The sequence below is a fragment of the Microcaecilia unicolor genome, chromosome 7 (assembly GCF_901765095.1).
Source record: "Microcaecilia unicolor chromosome 7, aMicUni1.1, whole genome shotgun sequence".
NCBI lineage: Eukaryota > Metazoa > Chordata > Amphibia > Gymnophiona > Siphonopidae > Microcaecilia > Microcaecilia unicolor.
The window spans coordinates 61,070,359-61,092,034 of NC_044037.1; positions in this window are offsets into that span (position 1 = coordinate 61,070,359).

Consider the following 21,676-nt stretch of genomic DNA (forward strand, 5'->3'; position numbering starts at 1 on the left):
TTATCAACTCAGGATATTACATAGCATTTGAAGGTTTGAGTTGGAGAATGAGACCTATTTTTGAACATCTTTTAATATGCTATGCAACAGTTTTTGAGAAAATAGACAAAATGGTATAAGGATGCATTCTTTTGGTAATAAGTATCATGTATAGCTGTGTACAAGCAACACAGGATGATCTTCACAAATTAATTAACAGTGCATTCCCACTTGTCAGAGCTGCAATACCAGCATTAACCTTGATGGAGAAAATCAGAACATGCAATATGAAGCTACAGTCTGTTGTCAAAGTAATCCATACTAAACGCTGGCAAAATACTGACACTAGATACTATCATTTTTAAAATACACAATTGGACAGTTTAATAGTTGCATGTCTCATCTTAAAAGATAGCCTTGATCTATTTAAAAGTACATATCTTAGGGAACCATCTGAAAAGACTAAAATGTCTATGTAATAAATTAAAGGGACCTTTAATAAAGGTTAGTGTGCGTTAAGTGTTGCACATCCTAATATAAACCTATGGTTAGGGCACACTAATGTCCATTATCGTGCGCTAAGCTTTAGTAAGAGGGTCCCTTAATGTTAACACACAGGTTTTAAAGCAATTAAATCAGAATGAAATTAAACAGGCGTACCCAAATACCACTGTTTAATAAATCCATTTTTAATTATATCTGCACTAGGAAAACCATGCTTTCCTGCCTGTGATAATGTGCAATGTAAGCCATCATTTAGGGATGACCATTTTGTGAAGGAGCTATGGACCCCTTTTACCAAGCTTCAGCAAAAGGGGCCTACGCAGGCATCGGAGCATGTTTTGCATGCATGTTGAGGCCCCCTCGTACCACAGTGGGTAAAAGGGAAATCTCTCATAAGTACATCAGTATTGCTACACTGGGACAGACCAAAGGTCCATCAAGCCCAGTATCCTGTTTCCAACAGTGGCCAATCCAGGTCACAAATACCTGGCAAGATCCCAGAAAAGCTCAATACATTTTATGATGCTTATCCCAGAAATAAGTAGTGGATTTTCCCAAGTCAATTTAATAATGATCTATGGACTTTTCCTTTAGGAAGCCGTCCAGACCTTTTTAAAACCCCACTAAACTAACCGCCTTTACCACATTCTATGGCAACGATTTCCAGAGTTTAATTACACATTGAGTGAAGAAAATTCTCCGATTCGTTTTCAATTTACTACTTTGTAGCTTCATCACATGCCCCCTAGTCCTAGTATTTTTGGAAAGAGCAAACAAACCATTTACGTCTACCCGTTCAACTCCATTCATTATTTTATAGACCTCTATCTTATCTCCCTTTAGCCGTCTCTTCTCCAAGCTTAAGAGACCTAGATGCTTCAGCCTTTCCTCATAGGGAAGTCCTCCCATCCCCTTTATCATTTTTGTAGCCCTTCTCTGTACCTTTTCTAGTTCCATCATATCTTTTTCGAGATGCGGTAAACAGAATTGAACACAATATTCAAGGTGTGGTCGCACCATGGACCGATACATAGGAATTATAAGGTCCTCACTTGTTTTCCATTCGTTTCCTTATAATACCTAACATTCTATTTGCTTTCTTTGCTGCCACAGCACACTGAGCAGAAAAGGCTGCACAGTGAGTAAACCACTTGCAATGCAGCCATTTTTTTTTGGGGGGGGGGGAGCCCTTACTGCCACCCACTGAGGTGGATACGATGTCAGGCTAGGGGTGGGAAGTACCACTAGGCTGCTGTGGTAGCCTGGCGGTACTTCCTGTTTAGCAAGTGGTAAGCCCAACTTGGGCTTACCGATGCTTAACAAAATGGGCCTTATAAGAGGTAAAAACAAAGAAAAGTAATAATGATGATAATAAACAATCCTCCCATGTCTCTGTTGAACAAGTCCATGGTCCTTATCTCCCCTTCACCTTGACCTATCCTTTCCTGATCCATAAACACTAAAGAAGTGTGCTAAAGTATCACCTTATAGTCTTGCAGCTCCACTCATTTACCAGCTAACCCTTGAGCACAGCCTAATTATCCCTATTGACCCTTCTGTGGGGGGGGGGGGGGGCTCTAGTGGCGCTAGAGACAATTCCCAGTTGCTGCTGCCTCACTAGTATCGACTTTCAAAAGGTACCAGTTGAACCCAGATGTTTTATCCTGTACTGTATTACTCGCTGGCATACCAATGAGTTGATTTGTATACATTTGCTTGTAACACAGTTTATCTGCATACTTTTGTTTCACCTGTTTTAGGAACTGGTAAGTATGTCCACAGACAAAACTATGTTTGTTTGTTTTTGAAAAATATTGCTTTTCCCCTATTTTAATTCATTTTTTTCATATTGTTGCACATATACATGTTAATAAAAATATTAACTCAGAAGTTTTGAATGTATAGAACTTATATAAGGAATAATTCATAGGTTAATGCATATTTACAGCTAGAGGTATTAATGTGTGCTACCTCATTAGCACATCCTATTACCATTGGTGCATTTTACTAACTAGGACCCATTGAATTAAAAAGATACCTGTGGTAAAATAAAACGTATTAATGGCATCAGTGCATGCTAATGCATTGGCACACATTAGTAACTCTAGCAGTAAACTGATTTTGTGCACACTAAACATTTTAAGGCACCTTAGAAAATGAAATGCTGCTAATGAATCAACATACCTAAACGCTTGGAAATAGTGCTTGGAAGTTTGTATTAATCAAAAATTTCATATATTATTTAAGTTTTCCTACAATGTAACAGTTTACCGTTCATAATAATATTATACAAGCTTCATAAATAGGGTCCACTATTTTTTAGGCTACATTCTGATTAAGGCTGAAAGTTAATTGCAATTAATTCTGCGATTAATGCATTATTTATTAATCGGGATTAAAAAAATAACTATATATAATATGTAAACCATTTTGATTGTAACCATAGAAAGCAGGTATATGAAATCCCATCTCCCTTCCCTTCCCTAAAAGGCTGAAAATTTCCCTCCCTTCCATTCCCAGATCTCTCCCTTTCCCTTCTTTCCCTCTCTTTCCTTTTCCCTCAGGTCCTTTATCTCTCTTTCCTTCATGTGCTCCATTATCTCTCTCTCTCTCTCCCCCCCCCCCTTTATTCCTCAGCAAATCTCTATCCATCCCCTCTACCCTCATGAACAGTGACACAAAGTTGGTAGTGAGCAGCACCAAGCTCTTCTCATTGCTGCTGGAACCCACTGCCTTGGTCATAACTTCCACTGGTGGACCCTCCAGTTCTACTTGCAGATCTGCTGCGCATTCCTCTCACCCCACCTGGGGTTTAAAATCTGCCACCTCTCAATCCTTCCTCACCAATCTACTCCAAAGGTAGTCTTCTGTTGGTCCTTGGCAGTGGTCTTTTGGTCCATTCCACCTCCTCTGACATCACTTCCTGTTTCTTCATGAGTGGGACAGGTCAGACAGAAAGCTTCAGACCAGATTGCAGGCAAAGGCATTCAATGTTGCCACTGCTGTGGACTGATAGAAGACCACCTTTAAGGTAGACTGGCATGGGTGGGGGGTGATGAATCTTGGCTGGAGGGAAAGATGTTGGATAGTATTGAGGATGAGTTGGGAGTGGAATAGAGCAGAAGAGATGTTTGGAGGAGACAGGAGACTAGTACTTATTTTGTACCTAGGGCAATAGAGGGTTAATCAACTTACCTAGAGTGTGGAGGAGTGGCCTAGTGGTTAGGGTGGTGTACTTTGGGTCTGGGGAACTGAGTTTGATTCCCACTTCAAGCACAGGCAGCTCCTTGTGATTCTGGGCAAGTCACTTAACCCTCCATTGCCCCATGTAAGCCGCATTGAGCCTGCCAAGAGTGGGAAAGCGCGGGGTACAAATGTAATAAAAATAAGCAAGGAGCTGCAGTGGGCCTCTTTTACCAAGCTGCACTAACAATCCCGGTGCAGCAATGCCAATAAAGCCCATTCACTATGAATGTAGACATGGTGTAATAGCCTAATGGTTAGTGCAGTGGGTTGTAGAACTGGGTTCAGGTCCCACTGCTGCCTAACAGTCAACACTGGGTTGAGATCCTGGGGTTCCGGGTTTAATTCCCTATGCAGTTCTATGTGATCCTGGGTAAGTCATTTAGCCCTCCATTGCCCTAGGTACAATATAATACTAGATTGTGAGCCCATTAGTGGCAGTACCAGTACCTGAAAAAGAAAATTGTAAATCACTTAGGCCTAGGCAGTATATAAATACTAAAAAAAATAAATAAGGCCCTTTGTTCTGTATATATATATATATATTTCACTTTTGGGCATTATTGTTAATAGCGCACCCTATTGTTTAATTAGTGCATCCCATTGCACAATAGTCATCCTATTGTTCAAATTGTTTATTGATCATTTAGAGGGGTAGTTATCAAGCAGTGTTAGGGATTTAAGTCATGTTATTTGCCCCTTAATGCAATTTAAAGGACCCCAATACAGCTTGACTAATAATACTACAGTGATATTTAAATTGCCACAGGTTACAGAATAATGAGAAGCAAAACATGAAAATTAATGAACTGCGCCTAAATTCTAATGTGTGCAGTCATAAAGCAGCATGGTTATGGGTGGGGAAATGGGCATTTTGTGAGGGTTCCAAACTTTGCATGCACTGTTATAGAATATACCCCTCTGTGACTGACTCTATGCACCAGTATTTACACCACATTTTTCTTGGTTTAAATGAATGTGTGTAGTTTTAGGTGCTGGGATATCAACTAAGTGTATTTTATATACTGTGCCTAAATCTAGGCGCATCTTATGTAATATGCTTATCTGGAAATTTTTCAGGCGCCATAAATAAAATCTGACTCTATAGTTTTTAGATACCAGCATTAGTAGAATAGCTCTTAAGTGCAATCATATAACTGCAAATTAGGGCTAGTGTCAATTAACGTCAATAGTCACCAATTATTATTGTCTATTCACACCTAATTAGGCAATTAACCTACATGGGTAACTGGCACTATTCTATAACTGACATGCACAATTTTGCATACTAAGGGCCCTGTTTACTAAGGTGCGCTAGCATTTTAAGCATGTGCACAAAATTAGCACGCACTGTGTAAGTGCTCATAGGAATTACAAAGTTAGCGCGCACTAATGGCCCTAAGTGTGAAAATGTGCACACAAGGTTATAGAATGAGGTGGTTAGTTCACATTAAATTGCTTTATCATGCGCTAACCCATGACTTAATCGGTGCAATGTTTATTATTGTAAATTAAAAGTTTCTAAAGTGTGGTAATTGTTTAATTAATGAATGAAATTAAAAAGTTCAAAAATCAGGAAAAGAAATCAAAGCAACCCCCAAAGAGATTTTTGTCTTGTGCATATCCCTCTATTTCAATCTGCTTTGGTTTGCTGTAACTGTCCATGCCTTTGACATATCTTCAATAAGTGTAAAAAGGTTTTGCTCTTTAACTTCAACACATGTGACTTTTTCAGCACCAGACCAGTGATTATCAAAAGAAAGCTAAAGATGTTCACATACATCTAAAGCTGTACAAAATTCTTAGATAATTTAGAATACAGCAGCCTACAGTGGATTTTTGTCCATTTTTCTGAACTGCTTCTGTCTTGGTTGGAATTGAAACACAGATTTTGTTGTGACATTTAAACATAAATTCAGCCCTTTTCTCATTATTCACATTTATCCAGCAATGCCAGATAAAAATCAGGCTTCAAATGTGGGTCACTCAGATAAGCAGAACTTGATTCATCTTTTTATATTCCATATAAACCACACTATCTTATTTCATTCCCATCAAATGTTTGATCATAGGTCTTTGGTCATATCAATTTCTACTCCTGATGTTAGAGTAATTTAAGAATCAAATTGTAATTATTATTATTATTATTATTATTCTTTATAAAGGATATATCATACGCTTGCAGTGCTGTTCAGAGACCATGGAAGAACAATAATGAAAGCAATTAAGCTCTTTTACCCATAGATATGAGCTCTTTGATTATAGCTCAAATTCTGTGGGTAAAAAATTAATGGGCATGTCAAAAATGCAAATATGTTTACCCACATTTCCAGAATGAGATTAGATCAGACAAATATGTCAAATGTTTTGATAATCAAACTATTACTTGTTTGGCAAAAAAACAGAGAAAACTTACCCAACTACCCTTATCATTAGGTTGCTTTTGCTTACTTTTTAATGAACAATTCCTACTCATTGGAGTTTACTATCTAGTCAAGAAAGGCAAGCCAGACAAACAAATAGAAAAAAAATATCAAAGATCTTTTAAGCTAAAAGAGCAAGGTAATGGATGAGAAGAATTAATGTAGGTGATTAAGACAGACTCAAGGTGACTGCCTATTAAGCAGCTGCTGCCCACAAACCAACTATAGGTCAGCCACTCAGAGATAGGGTAGAGATGGTGGGGGGTGAGGGTAGGAGCAGGATGCAAGATGGCACTCTGGGGTGGGCATAGGGAGAGGGAGGAGAGCATGGGCACAAGGGGTATTGGAAGAAGATGGACAGATAGTGTAAAAATGAGAGAGAGGTAGGGATTTGAAGACAAGTTAACTTACTGGTGGAGGAGCTCAAAGACACAAATGAAGTAGGAGTCGAGTCAATGGACAATGGCAGAGGCAGTTCCTGGGAGGCGGCACCAAGGAGTGTGCTGGGACAAAGAACCAGAAGTAGCCACCGCATGCCTTGCCTCCAGCATCATACAAGGTGGGGCTGCATTTATTTCATAGGCAACAATTCTTTTATTCAATAAGGAAGCCTTTTTTTTTTTTGTCTTCTGGACAGTGTTCCTCTTCACTGTGTTCCACATCTTTGCTAGGTATGGAATTGTTGCCCTTTTAAAATCCTGCTTTATCCAACACTACCCCTCCATCCCGTTTAAGCCCACAAACAGTGGCTAAGAGGGAGTTAGTGAGACACTGTGCAAGACCTGTGGCTTAACAGACTAAAACAGCCTTAGGGCATGGATTTTGAGACCTCTGGTTCAAAACCAATAGCATCAATTTTACAGTTGGCATTAAAAACAAAACAAAATTACCTCTTATTGTAAGTCCATCTGCCCCAGTGTGTTCCATCCCGCCTGATCCAGCTTCTCCCTGCTTGTTCCGGTCCGCCTGATCCGGCTTCTCCCTGCCTGTTCCAGTCTTTCTGCTCCAGCTTGTTCCTGTCCGCCTGATCCAGCTTCTCCCTGCCTGTTCCAGTCCATCTGCTCCAGCTTGTTCCAGTCCGCCGATCCAGCTTCTCCAGCTTGTTCCTGTCAACCTGATCCAGCTTCTCCCTGCTTGTTCCAGTCCATCTGCTCCAGCTTGTACCAGCCCGCCTGTTCCAGCCCGCCTGATCCAGCTTGTTCCAGCGTGTTCCAGCCCGCCTGATCCACCTTGTTCCAGCGTGTTCCAGTCTGTCTGATCCAGCTTCTCCAGCTTGTTCCAGGCTGCCTGATCCAGCTTCTCCCTGCCTGTTTGTCCACCTGCTCCAGCTTGTTCCAGTCCACCTGATCCAGCTTCTCCAGCTTGTTCCTGTCCGCCTGATCCAGCTTCTCCCTGCTTGTTCCAGTCCCTCTTGTTCCAGTCCGCCGATCCAGCTTCTCCCTGCTTGTTCCAGTCCTTCTGCTTGTTCCAGTCCTTCTGATCCAGCCTGTTCCAGTCCACCTAATCCATCTCATTCCAGTCCGTCTGCTCCAGCTTGTTCCAGTCCGCCTGATCCAGCTCATTCCAGTCCGTCTGATCCAGATTGTTCCAGCTTGCTCCAATCCTGCAGCTCTGCTCTCTTCTGCTCCATATTATTCCAGCTTGCTGCAGTCCCGCTGCTGTGATCTCCACCGCACTCACCTGTTCCTGCCTGCCTGCCTGCCTGCTAGCCAATCAACCAACCTGCTTGTCTGCCCATCAACAACCTACCTGCCTCCTACCCTGCACAACTACATAGCTGCCTCCCCGCCTGCCGCCTTGCCAGCCCATCACTCTCCTGACTGAGTGCTCACCCTTCATCCTGCCTGCCTCCCAGCCCATCTACCTGCCTACCTGCCCCCAGCCCAGCAACCTACCTGCCTGCTTGCCCCCCATCAACCTACCTACCCGCCTGCCAGCCCCTTTACCTACCTTCCCACCTGCCAATCTGCCTGTCAAACCACCATCACTACATATGCACCCGTAAACACCTCAGTCACTACTTATGGTCCCCTTACACATTCTCTTCATTACCCTGTCCCTTCCTAATCTATTCCCCCTCCCCCCACCACTGTATATCGCACAAACTCACTACACATCCATGTCCTCACCTGTCCTGCTCACTACTGCAATTCCCTACCCACCCCTGTCCCCCACCACCACACCATCTCTACTGTCCTCCTTCTCCTTCCTAGCTCTCAACCTTCAACACCTCCTTCCTGCAATGAACCCTTCCCCATTCCTCCTAAGCGTATCCCGTCTTCGTCACCTTCGTCGCCCTACCTCCCCCCACCCTCCTCCGTACTCTCTTACTCCTTCTCCTGCTATCCGCGGGAGACATCAATCCCAACCCAGATCCCCCACACCTGTCCTCGTCCTCATCTCATCCATGCAAACGTTTCCGTGTTGTCTCCAATCTCATCTCTATTCCCCTCCTCCCCCCCTCCCTCCCCTTCTCGTGTGCCCTGTGGAATGCCCACTCGGTCTGCAGCAAACGTTCCTTCATCCATGATCTCTTCATCTCCCGTTCCTTTCAACTACTCGCCCTAACTGAAACCTGGCTCACCCCTGAGGACTCTGCCTCAGTCGCGGCCCTATGCCATGGAGGTTATCTCTTCTCCCATTCTCCCCGCCCAGTTGGCCGTGGAGGCGGTGTCAGGTTACTACTTTCGCCCTCTTGCAGTTTTCAACCTCTCCTCCTACCGCAGTCTCACTGCTTCTCATCCTTTGAAGTTCACTCCATCCGTCTATTCTACCCGCTGCCACTCAAAGTTGCAGTCATTTACCGCCCCCCTGATAAGTCCCTCTCTTCCTTCCTCACCGACTTCGATGCCTGGCTCTCCGCTTTTCTTGAGCCCTCATCCCCATCCCTCATTCTTGTAGACTTTAACATACACACTGATGACCTATCCGACTCTTATGCTTCTCAGTTCCTCACTCTAACCTCCTCCTTCAACCTCCAACTGAGCTCCACCACCCCTACTCACCAATCTGGCCACTGTCTCAACCTGGTCCTCTCCTCTACCTGCTCACCCTCCAATTTCTGCGCCTCAGCTCTTCCTCTCTCTGACCATCATCTGATCACCTTCACACTTCATCACTCTCCCCCTCAGTCCCGCCTAACACTAACCACTACTTCCAGGAATCTCCAGGCTGTAGACCCTCCCACCTTATCCTCTAGTATCTCTAATCTCTTCCCTTCCATTATGTCCTCCGAGTCTGTCGACAAGGCTGTCTCCACTTACAATGCCACTCTCTCCTCTGCACTGGACACCCTTGCACCATCCATCTCCCGTCCCACAAGGCGAACTAACCCCTGCCCTGGCTGACCCCTTGCACCCGATACCTTCGCTCCTGCGCCCGATCGGCTGAACGCCTCTGGAGGAAATCTCGCACCCATACTGATTTCATTCATTACAAATTCATGCTATCCTCCTTCCAGTCCTCCCTATTCCTCGCAAACAGGACTATTACACCCAGTTGACCAATTCCCTCAGCTCTAACCCTCGTCGTCTCTTTGCCACCCTTAACTCCCTCCTCAAAGTGCTCTCTGCTCCTACCCCCCCCCCCTCACTCTCTCCTCAATTACTGGCTGATTACTTCTGTGACAAGGTGCAGAAGATCAACCTTGAATTCACCACCAAACCATCCCCTCCTCCTCACCCTTTAACCCACTCCCTCAACCAACCAACCCAGGCCTCCTTCTCCTCTTTTCCTGTTATCACAGAGGAGGAAACCGTCCATCTTCTCTCCTCCTCGAAATGCACCACCTGTTCCTCTGACCCCATCCCTACCAACTTACTCAACACCATCTCTCTTACTATCACCCCCCACCATCTGTCATATCCTCAACCTCTCTCTCTCCACTGCAACTGTCCCTGACACCTTCAAGCATGCTGTAGTAACACCACTCCGCAAAAAACCATCACTTGACCCTACCTGTCCCTCCAGCTACCGCCCAATTTCCCTCATACCTTTTCTCTCCAAGATACTTGAACGTGCCGTTCATAGCCGTTGCCTTGATTTTCTCTTCTCTCATGCCATTCTCAATCCGCTTCAATCCGGTTTTCGCCCCCTACACTAGACAGAAACGGCACTATCTAAAGTCTGCAATGACCTGTTCCTTGCCAAATCCAAAGGCCACTACTCCATCCTCATCCTCCTGGACCTAGCCACCACTTTTGACACTGTCAATCACAATTTACTTCTTGCCTCACTGTCCTCATTTGGGTCCCAGGGCTCTGTCCTCTCCTAGTTCTCCTCTTATCTCTCCCACCGTACCTTCAGAGTACATTCTCATGGTTCTTCCTCCACCCCCATCCCGCTCTCTGTTGGAGTTCCCCAGGGATCTGTCCTTGGTCCCCTTCTTTTTTTAATCTACACCTCTTCCCTGGGCTCCCTGATCTCATCTCACGGTTTCCAATATCATCTTTATGCCGACGACACCCAGCTTTATCTCTCCACACCAGACATCACTGCGGAAACCCAGGCCAAGGTATCGGCCTGCTTATCCGACATTGCTGCCTGGATGTCCAACCACCACCTGAAACTAAACATGGCCAAGACTGAGCTTATTGTCTTCCCACCCAAACCCACTTCTCCTCTCCCTCCACTCTCTATCTCAGTTGATAACACCCTCATCCTCCCCGTCTCATCTGCCCGCAACCTCGGAGTCATCTTTGACTCCTCCCTCTCCTTCTCTGCGCATATCCAGCAGATAGCCAAGACCTGTCGCTTCTTCCTCTATAACATTAGCAAAATTCGCCCTTTCCTCTCCGAGCACACCACCCGAACTCTCATCCACTTTCTCATTACCTCTCGCCTTGACTACTGCAACCTACTCTTCACTGGCCTCCCATTTAGCCATCTATCCCCCCTTTAGTTCGTTCAGAACTCTGACGTCTTATCTTCCGCCTCAACCGATATACTCATATCACCCCTCTCCTCAAGTCACTGCACTGGCTTCCGATTAGGTACCGCATACAGTTCAAGCTTCTCCTACTAACCTACAAATGCACTCGATCTGCAGCCCCTCCCTACCTCTCTATCCTCATCTCCCCCTACGTTCCTACCCATAACCTCCGCTCTCAAGACAAATCCTTCCTTTCAGTACCCTTCTCCACCACCGCCAACTCCAGGCTCCGCCCTTTCTGCCTCGCCTCACCCCATGCTTAGAATAAACTCCCTGAGCCCATTCGCCAGGCCCCCTCCCTGCACATCTTCAAATCCTTGCTCAAAGCCCACCTCTTCAATGTCGCCTTCAGCACCTAACCACCATACCTCTATTCAGGAAATCTAGACTGCCCCAACTTAACTTTTCGTCCTTTAGATTGTAAGCTCCTTTGAGCAGAGATCGTCCTTGTTTGTTACACTGTACAGCGCTGCGTAACCCTAGTAGTGCTCTAGAAATGTTAAGTAGTAGTAGTAGTAGTAGTAGCATAGCTTTCCTTGTGGCACAGACTTACATGGGGAATTTTAGAATCCCTGATAATTCCCAAAGGGATAGTAGAATAATACTCACTTATATAACCCAATAATTCTACTAAGATACAACAGAGTATTGGAGGTGTACTATCACTAGCATATGTGAAATGTGGAGAAAAAAAGACTTCAGAAATCCTAAAGAGTGCTATTTATGTGGAAACCACCTTTCAAGTTTCTGGCACTCTAGTTCTTCAATCACTAGTCTTCACAAAAAAAAACTCCACTCTTCTTATTCAAATAATGCATGCGTCTACACCTTTTCACAATACTCTGTGTTGAAGGATTTTAGAATCCCTCTTCATGATCTATATGTTTATATACTGGCACTTATATGTGTATCTTGGATATACATTGAAAAAACAATTTTAGAAAGCCATGATTTATACAATATGTGAATAAGGCAAGGGGGTGTTGTCTGGATGTTTTTTGAGTGGGACAAAAATAGGACCAAAATGTCCTCTGTTTCAAAAGGCAAACACACATCTATGCTCTCTGAGATTAATGTTCAGCTTTAGTTTCAGGTGTATTAAATACTTATGATACCCCATCCATTAGAAGAACTTTCTGAGCAACGTACATAATAAAACTAAAAGACAGGAAGAAAAAAAATAAAAGAAATTACAATCTGGATAGTATAGCATGACAAAAGAAAATGTATAACAAATCCAATTTTTCTGCCTCTGTTCCCATCTCCTCAAATGGCAAATGATGCAAGGGGTCTTTGTAAACTCCAAAGACTATTAGTGAATTCATCCCAAAACAAAAATGTTTTTTCAGCTTCCTCTGGGTGTTTAGATTTTGAAAAAGTGTTTGTTTTTTGTTGGGGGGGGGGAGCAGTAGTGTTTCTGCCCCTCCCCCAATCAATTCAGCTGCATAATTGTGAGTTCTTTATGTAATTGGAAGCATTTAGATGGGAAGGTATCAGGCTGTGTTAAGGTTCTAAGACCTTATTTGCCCCATAATGGGTGTTAAGGGGAGCTAACACAACTTAAATTACTTTAACACTAACAACTAAGCCATTATGAGGTACCTGGTAATGATAAGCAAAACATGTAAATTAGTACATTTTGTTATAGTTAGAAAAATAACACCAGCCAAAGCTAGGGCTTTTTTTTAACCATCCCTGTGATCATCAAGTCTCAAAATGTGATCTGATACTACCAGGCCACATGTTAAAGGGACAATGGCTCTGTCCCAACCACCCTCTGATGATCACCCCAACTCCCTGATCTGAAGATTCCCAATCATAAAACCCCCATTTGCACAAAGCCCCCAAACCAAATCCCTTTTACACAACCGCCCTAATAGTAATCCCCCTGCACAACCCCCGGCAATAGCAATCTTTTTCTGTACAAACCCCCAACACCTCCCCTAGGGACCTACTGACTCATACATGGTCGTCTAGGGGGTCCTGGGTAGGAGCAATCCCCAATCACTCTTGCCCAATCACTCACTGCCTCTCACAATGGCACTCCTAATGGTAGTCTTGTGGTGTTACAGCCAGGGGTAATATTTTCAAGTAAAGGGGGTTTGGGCAGTGGGAGGGGATGCAATTGGGTGGTTGTGATTGGGGGGCTTGATATATGGAGGGGGGTTGTGATTGAGAGGCCTGGCATCTGACCACACTTTGAGGCTCAATGATCCTAAGCCAATGGAGGTGGCAGTATTAGTATTTTATCACAGGACTTAGTGAACTGTGGTATAGGTATACAGCAGGTTGGTGACTCCATGGTATATCAAGGTATAGTAAAAACTTCCCAGATTGGATGTGAAGGTTTCTAAAATGACAGATATATACATTTATTTGTATAATCCCCCATTATAAGGGGATTACTAAGAGATAAAATCCCTGTTGAGAGTCACTGGGGGGAGTGACTAGGAAGTCCAAGGATGGGAGGAAGCCAAGCCCTTGGGGAGTATTTTGAAATAGAATGCAGAGGGAAAGTGCAGAGAGAAGGGTCCCTGGGCTGAGTGACAAGGGAGGAGGAGATTAATAGGGCACAAAAGTGAGGGAGGGTCTTTGGTTGCCTACAGGTCTAAGTTATCTGCACATCCCTGCTATTGACCTGAAGGAGAGAAGGGGAGTCCTGGAATTCAAAGATCCATGGTTGCAAGAGGCAATTTGTGGCTCCATAAAGTGGCAACCAGGAATTTGTGTGCTACAGGTGGGTAGGAAGCAGGCCCGGCCTGAGAGCATGGGACCAGAGGTAGAGAGAGCTCGCCCAAGGACCAGAGTGGATCAATAGAGTGGTCACTGCTGGTGGAGAGTAAGACCTAGGAGGGGTCTGAGTTCACACATGTGGTTTAATACAGAGGAGAGGAGTATAACCTTTGGGAAGAAACTCTACAGGTTAGGTATGGACAGGAGCCTTTTATATATGTACATAGCCGCAAGATCAAGAGTGTCCTGTAAATTACCCGAGAGGGGTAAGTGAGCTCTCAAGCAGAGTAACAGAAGAAATTGAATTAGACTGGTTTGACAAAAAGTGGATGTTTTCCGTTTAAGTTGGCTCTGCAATTGCTGCCTGTTGCAGTATTTTTCCAACTGTGTTGTTCCTGGACTAAAGGGCTGAGTAGAAGCTGGGAACAGAGTAAGATTCTCTCCCAATCCCCAGATCACTATTCTGGACCACTGACCCACTCCTAAGCTTGACTGCAAATGAACTGGAACTGATTAATGTGGTAAGAGAGACCTGAGAGAAAGGAACTGCATGTATGTTTTGTTTGTGGCCCGGGCCAGGAGCTGGTGGATGGGTGAGACCAGGGTTACATTTGTTAGCACTTATAGGTTCAGGTTCTGAAATACCAACATCCACATGCAAAAGCTTGGATTCTGTACATCCAACATGCAGGTGTGCGAGTCAAATCTCTCCTGGATTGTTTCTAGCACTGAGTGCATCTTATTTAGCTTATCTTCAAGTGATACACAGTCTATCTTGGAGAACTCCTACACAAAGACCCCAGTTTAGATCGCCAAATGTTTCTCACTGTTAGCTGCCATTTTAAAGTCAGTGTCCTTACTTTCTCCCAGAGTATCTTTGGTGTTTTTTCAGCATACCACTTTTTTAGGTACCATTTCTATCCCCAGTCTCTATGCTGATCTTCTGCAGTGCCTATTTATGTTGTCAAGGGTAGCGGTATTCTTGAGGCATGCAGAATTTTAATGCAAATTGGGGTCAGTCACCGCGCCTGTGTAAAAAAGACGTGCACTCCCAGGGACATGCCAAGGCTGAAGCTGGCCATTTTCCCAAATGCAGGCAGCCCGGGAAAGCTCATTTCCTGACCAGGCAGCACAGTGGAAGGTCACATCAGATGCGTTCTCCTCTCTGGGGGTCCCAAAATGCCTCTGGACCCCCAGGCAACTTACCAGCTGGCCACCAATGAAATCACTAGCCACCAGGGACTCTCACAGGGCCAGAACTGGCCTGAAAATGGGGCAAACAGCCCAGGACCCCGGGTTCAGGTTAAAAAATTATATATATTTTAAAAAAACCTTTTTTATATAACCACAAGTTACATATATTTAAATTGAATATGAACATGTTAATTTGCAAGTTACACACATTACATCAGTTTTTCATGCACTCAATATTTTCAGTTTGCTAACATACTGAGAGGCCCTTTTACTAAGGCACGTAAGTGCCTACATGTGTACAATGTGCATCAAATTGGAACTACTGCCTGACTACCATGTGCCCTGGGAGGCGATTCCATTTTTGACATGCGCCCAAAACACGTGGTAGCTTGTGGCGCTTACCCGGTGGTAATCGGTAATGTACGTGTGCTGATAATTACCACCAGGTTAACGTGTGAGACCTTACCACTAAGTCAATGGGTGGTGGTAAGGTCTCATGCCAGAAATGGACGTGCACTGGTTTTAATTTTGCTGCACAGCCATTTTTGGCCCCAAAAAACAACCTTTTATGCAGGTGTGCTGAACAATGGACTTTCAAACCCAAAACAAGTGCCTACATTAGCACAGGCCATTTTTGGCGCACCTTAGTAGGGCCCTGTTTACTAAGTTGCGCCGTAGACGCGCTTTTTAGCTCACACTAATGTTAGAGACACCCATACGAATATAATGGGTGTGTCTATTGTTAGCACGCACTAATTTTTAGCGTGAGCTAAAAAGTTAGCGTGCCTACAGTGAGGCTTACTAAGCAGGGCCCTAATTCATACCAATCATTTTGCAAATTAGAGATGGCTCATATTTTTTCCAAGACCAGTGCACCACACATTGCTATGTCTATTTTGAAGACTTATTCAACTTGGACACCACCTGGTCAGGATGACCCTCTAATTTACACTTTCAAACAGTATGTTGAAAAGAAGGTTTCCTCTTTAGAGGATAAGAGAAAGAGACACTCCAACTTACCATCTGATGAGTTTCTGGCCATTCAGTCTCTATCAACAAATAGAGATCTAGTTATCAAAACAGCAGACAAGGGAGATGGTATTGTGGTCTTAGAGAGGAAAGATTACATACAAAATGTGAACAGACAGCTCATGGGCTGCGAGTATTACATCCCTCTTCAAAGTGATCCCACACTGAATTTACAAAAAGAAATAGCAGAAGTTGTAAATTTAGCAGCAGAAGCAGGTTTTACAACTTCAAAAGAAACAAAAGGAGTTTTTGTTGGTGAAATCTCCAGTAATTCTGACTATCTATATTCTATCAAAAATATATAAAGTTGCCATTCATACACCTGGCAGACCCATTGCCTCTGGCAATGGGTCTGTTCTACACTACAGCCTCTGTCCAAATTTGTAAATGTTTTTTTCTCTGCTCACACATTCTGCTAATTGATTCCTACATTAGAGACTCCACACACTTTATTCATATTTTGAGTGGTATAGATTTTGACTTACTGCACAGGACCCTACACGGTCCGTGTTTCGGCCAGAAAGGCCTTCCTCAGGGGTCTAAAAACAAAACATACAGTATACCATAAATATAAGATAAAAGTATTACATAAGGAACAAGATAAACCGCAAAAAGGTGACATATTGCTATAAAGGTAACATATTGCTGTAAGGGCAAGATTAAGAACATGTTACCATAATGATATAGTTATAAGGCATAAGCATATAAAAACATATGTGAATAAGCAATAAGGGGACAAGATAGTGCATTCAAGGATATATGGAATGGTTTATGATAAATATGACAATAGATGAGTATGCGTAGATTAATTCAAAATATGGAATTTATAACATACCTATAAATTGGCTTATACAAATATTCATATATGTATCCAAAAATACGTTCAAATTCGGACAGATCTAAATAGAGGTGAAAAAATATATATAAATAACCATGTAAATATATGAGAAAAAGATATGACTGGACAACAACAAAAATATATATATATTATAGCCTCAAAGAAAATCGTTAAGTTATTACCACATACATGTTATAAACAATATATAGATTATAACAAAGAGGACATGATATAGGGATTAACTATCCTAAATAAACAATGAAAACTAAGTGATTTTATAATAAGAGCTGAATAAAATATATATATATCTAAAATATACTTTTGATTATACTATAATTTTAATTGCAAAATGACATATATCCTGTAGGTATATACTATCCCAGTTTATATATAAGTAAAAGGCAGACTAGAGACACTTCTGCCGGTCAAAATCAATAGCTAGTGGAAATTGATGAGGAGCAATTGTTTAATGACAGCACAACTTGTTGGAAACAGTTGAATATAATAAATTTTAAGCGATCATTAATAGAATACAATATTTTAAGGTATAAAATCGACATAAAAACTTGCCTGCTGATTCTATCCCCACTGATATGTGAGCCGTGTGATTGAAATGAAAGTCAATGTAGAAAAAACGTTGCGATTTAAAACCAAAAATGACGTACATATCGTAGGATACCGTTTGACGTTAATAGGAGCCAATGGGCATCGGAATCGAGATTATTTAAAAGTAAATGGAATGGCGGAAACCAATTATCAACAAGTGATTGATAGCATATATAAGCTAGACATTAAATATCTGCTTATAAAGTACATTTTTATAAATTAATGCATTTGTTCACTTGCAAAATTGGTAGTGTGTCTTACATAGTATAAACAAACGAAGGACGATTCTAAAACAATATAAGTATTTGTAATGGAAAAAGGACTTAATAATAAACTGTAGCAGCAAACTATATGTATATCTAAAATATGCTATAAAAAAGTGTTGCCCACTGGTGTTGTTCGGACAAACTCGTACGTCCTGTAAATACAAAAAATAATATAGGTGAAAGCACTAAAATTTGGTTTCAAAAAAATGATGTCGATAACCGCAGTAAAAATTTTAGACAAGATTTAAAAAAAGGTAAGATTGAAAAGTTCAAATGTGACATCGATGACTATCGTAGAGGCCCAATATACCCATGGGCTAAGGCAAAGGTAAGATATCAAGCTAAAAAATCAAGGATTTCACAATCCCATACAGATTTTCACAATACATATCGCAGGCATTTAAGCAAATCTGATACTAATCGGGGATGCAAGGACAATATAATTGTGCAGGCCGAGGTACATCATAACATGGAAGAAGCTCCTAAATCAGTAGATAGAGGTAGAAGTCGTAAAAGAATTAGAAGTATGTCGGATGATGAACCATTTACATCTCCTCTTTCTAGCCCTATCATACACACCTCCTCTACACAACATTTTTTAGAACATCTTTGGCAACACAACCTCCCCCGGAGAGACAGATACAACTCCAACATAGTAGGAACATCATCGGCTCCTTACTACCCTTACAACAGGGGCCGCGGCAGAGGAAGGGGAAGAGGCAGAGGCAGGGGTGTAGATCTGAAGAGATTTCAACCCAGCTGGTAGATGACATCCCTATTTTCAATTTATCACAACACCACCTTACAGACTTGGAAACCCAGATATTACGAAAAGGTCTCTCTTTTTCTCCAACATCGAATTACGATGCATTTCAGACGCGCATTGATTTGTTCAAATTTCAGAGAAAACTACAAATTAAACAGTTTTTTTCTACTGCTTCCACTCCTCACACAGACATGTCTGTAGTAAAGAAGCCATCAAAATGGATTCCTCTGGGCCCAATTGATCCTATAATTAAGACATTTTACGAAGTAGTACTTAGAGATATCATTGCTACAGAGTCGAATAGCACACGAACCCCTTATTATAACTTGTCTAAAGAGGAGTATATGGCCTTAAATTCTCTTGCATCTAATCGTAATATAGTAATTAAACCAGCTGATAAGGGAGGTGGTCTAGTGGTAATGGACAGAACTTCATACATCGCCGAAATTATGCGACAGTTAAATGACACTGAATTTTATGTTTGTCTACCACAAGATCCCACAGAAACCTTGAAAGGAGATATCAGTGAAGTTGTAGACTATGCCAACAAAATGGGGTATCTGACACTCAAAGAAAGACAATTTCTGATAAATGAACATCCCACCATTCCCACAATCTATATTTTACCCAAAATTCACAAGAATACAGAAGATCCTCCAGGACGTCCTATTATTTCGGCCAATGGGTCCATTTTAGAACCACTATCCATCTTTACAGATTTTTTTCTGAGGCCATATATTTCTTTAATTAAATATTACATAAGAGATACAGCACATTTCATTAATATACTTGGAGAGTATAATGGGGACCTTGAGGGAGTAGTCCTAGTCACTCTAGATATAGAGTCACTATATACAAATATCCCTCAATTAGAAGCATTAGCAATCATTAAAGAAACCCTTTGTGATAGGCAGACTCACACTAGGATTCCTAATCGGCTTATTTTGACTTTAGCCACTTTAGCTTTGACCAAGAACTACTTTGCTTTTGATGGTAATTTTTATTTACAGATAAAAGGCACAGCTATGGGGGCTAGTATGGCCCCCGACATAGCTAATCTATATGTGGCAAAATTTGAAAGTATCCTTTATGAGGATCATCCATATAAACAAGAGATAAAATTATATAAGAGGTATATAGATGACATCTTCATTTTGTGGAAAGGTGATATAGAACTTCTACAAGAGTTTCATGGATGGTTAAATAGTCTCAACACCAATCTGAAGTTTAAGATGCAATATAATATGGAGAAAATTCCTTTTTTGGACGTACTGGTCATTAAAGAACAATATTGGCTAACTACAACATTGTATAAGAAACCCACTGACCGTAATTGCTATTTACATTATACAAGTTACCATAACCGTGCTCTGAAAGACAATTTACCTTACTGTCAATTCTTGAGACTTAAACGTATATGTGCCAATACAGAAGATTTTTTACAACAATCCAAATCCCTCTCAGATAGGTTTATCAAAAGAGGATATCCCAAAACATGCATCAAGAAGGGTTTCCATAGAGCATGTGACATATCAAGAGAAGAACGTTTACAAACTGGTGGTAAACCAAAAATTATTCCTGACATCGTATGTAATCTTCGGTTTTCTTCATATAGCCATCAATTTAAAAATATTATCAAAAAACATTGGCACATTATACAAACACTTCCCTGTTTTAAGGGCATTACACCCACATTTGCTGTTTCCAAAAATCCCAATTTAAAAGATCGTTTAGTCCCATCGGCACTTCCTATATTGGACAGGTTTGCAGAAATGAAAAATGGCCATAAACCTTGCAATTCGTGCTCTGTTTGCACTCATTCAATGACTCTACGAGAATTCATACACCCCAAAACTCAAAAACATTATAAACTAAATTTTAATAGTGATTGTAAAACACAAAATGTAGTGTATATTGTGCAATGCCCGTGTGGTCATATGTTGGCAAGACTAATAGAATGACCAAGGTTAGAATTATAGAACACCGTAGCTGCATTAAAAGACAACTTAGGACGGCCCCCCTGGTGGATCATTGGATAGAAGCTGGACATAATTCAGATGACATTAAATTTTTCATTTTTAAAACACTTAAAAAAGGTTGGCGAGGTGGTAATTTAGATAGCATGTTACTGAAGGCAGAACAGCGTGCTATTTACGAATTAGACACCGTAACCCCAAATGGTTTAAATAAGGAGTTAGAATTAATTCACTTTCTATAGTAATAACCTTTCTCTCATACGATCCATCCTCAAGTTGTAATGCACTGTTTCATAAACGAACTTCATTGTTTATATTATATAAGATACATCACCAGCTTTTATAATTTTTATAATTGTCATAGTATACAAGCATACAGCCGTATTTATTATATTATTTATCAATCCATTAAAATGTGTTATACGTAAGCTATTACCTAAGCAGACAATTTGATTCATTGTGCAACCTACATGTCTCATTAACCATCCGTTGATAATCTATCCTGCCAGTTCCGTTTTTTTAAAAACAACCTTGGTCTTGACGACCATTGGTTCCTAGTAACGTGAGATGTCACCTTACGGTGCGTACGTCATTTTTAACTTTAAATAGCAACGCTTTTTCCACATTCACCTTATTCCGATCACACAGCTTATGCATCAGTGTGGACAGGATCAGCAAGTAAGTCTTTTATGGCGTTTCTTTCATATTCACTTTAGTCTTGTGTACAGAATTGTTTCAGTCTTTTAGAGCAACCACTTTTTAAAAAAAAAATTTTTTTTTAATCTACATAAGTTCATTTTGGTTTTCTCTTTTTTATGATTATATTCAGCTGTAGCTGCAATTTAGAGTGCATTTTACTCTTTATCTAAACTTTTCATATATATGTGTAATAATATAAGCTCTTAAAGATTTAAAATAGTAATCCTTTCTCATAATACGTTAAGATATATCACCAGCTCAGTGTTAATCGCGATTTTAATTATACTAGACACAAGTTACTATTTAAGTAAACAAATCGCCATCATTACACAACACCTATTATATTCAATGACAGTTTGTGCCACTATTTTTCCTTTCAAATAAATTTCGACCTGTGTCTCCACCGATTTTTACCTACCTTTAACATTAAATGGCAGAAGTTCTTTTGGTCGACCTTTTACTTTTATAAGGTTCGCGCATAAACTGAGAT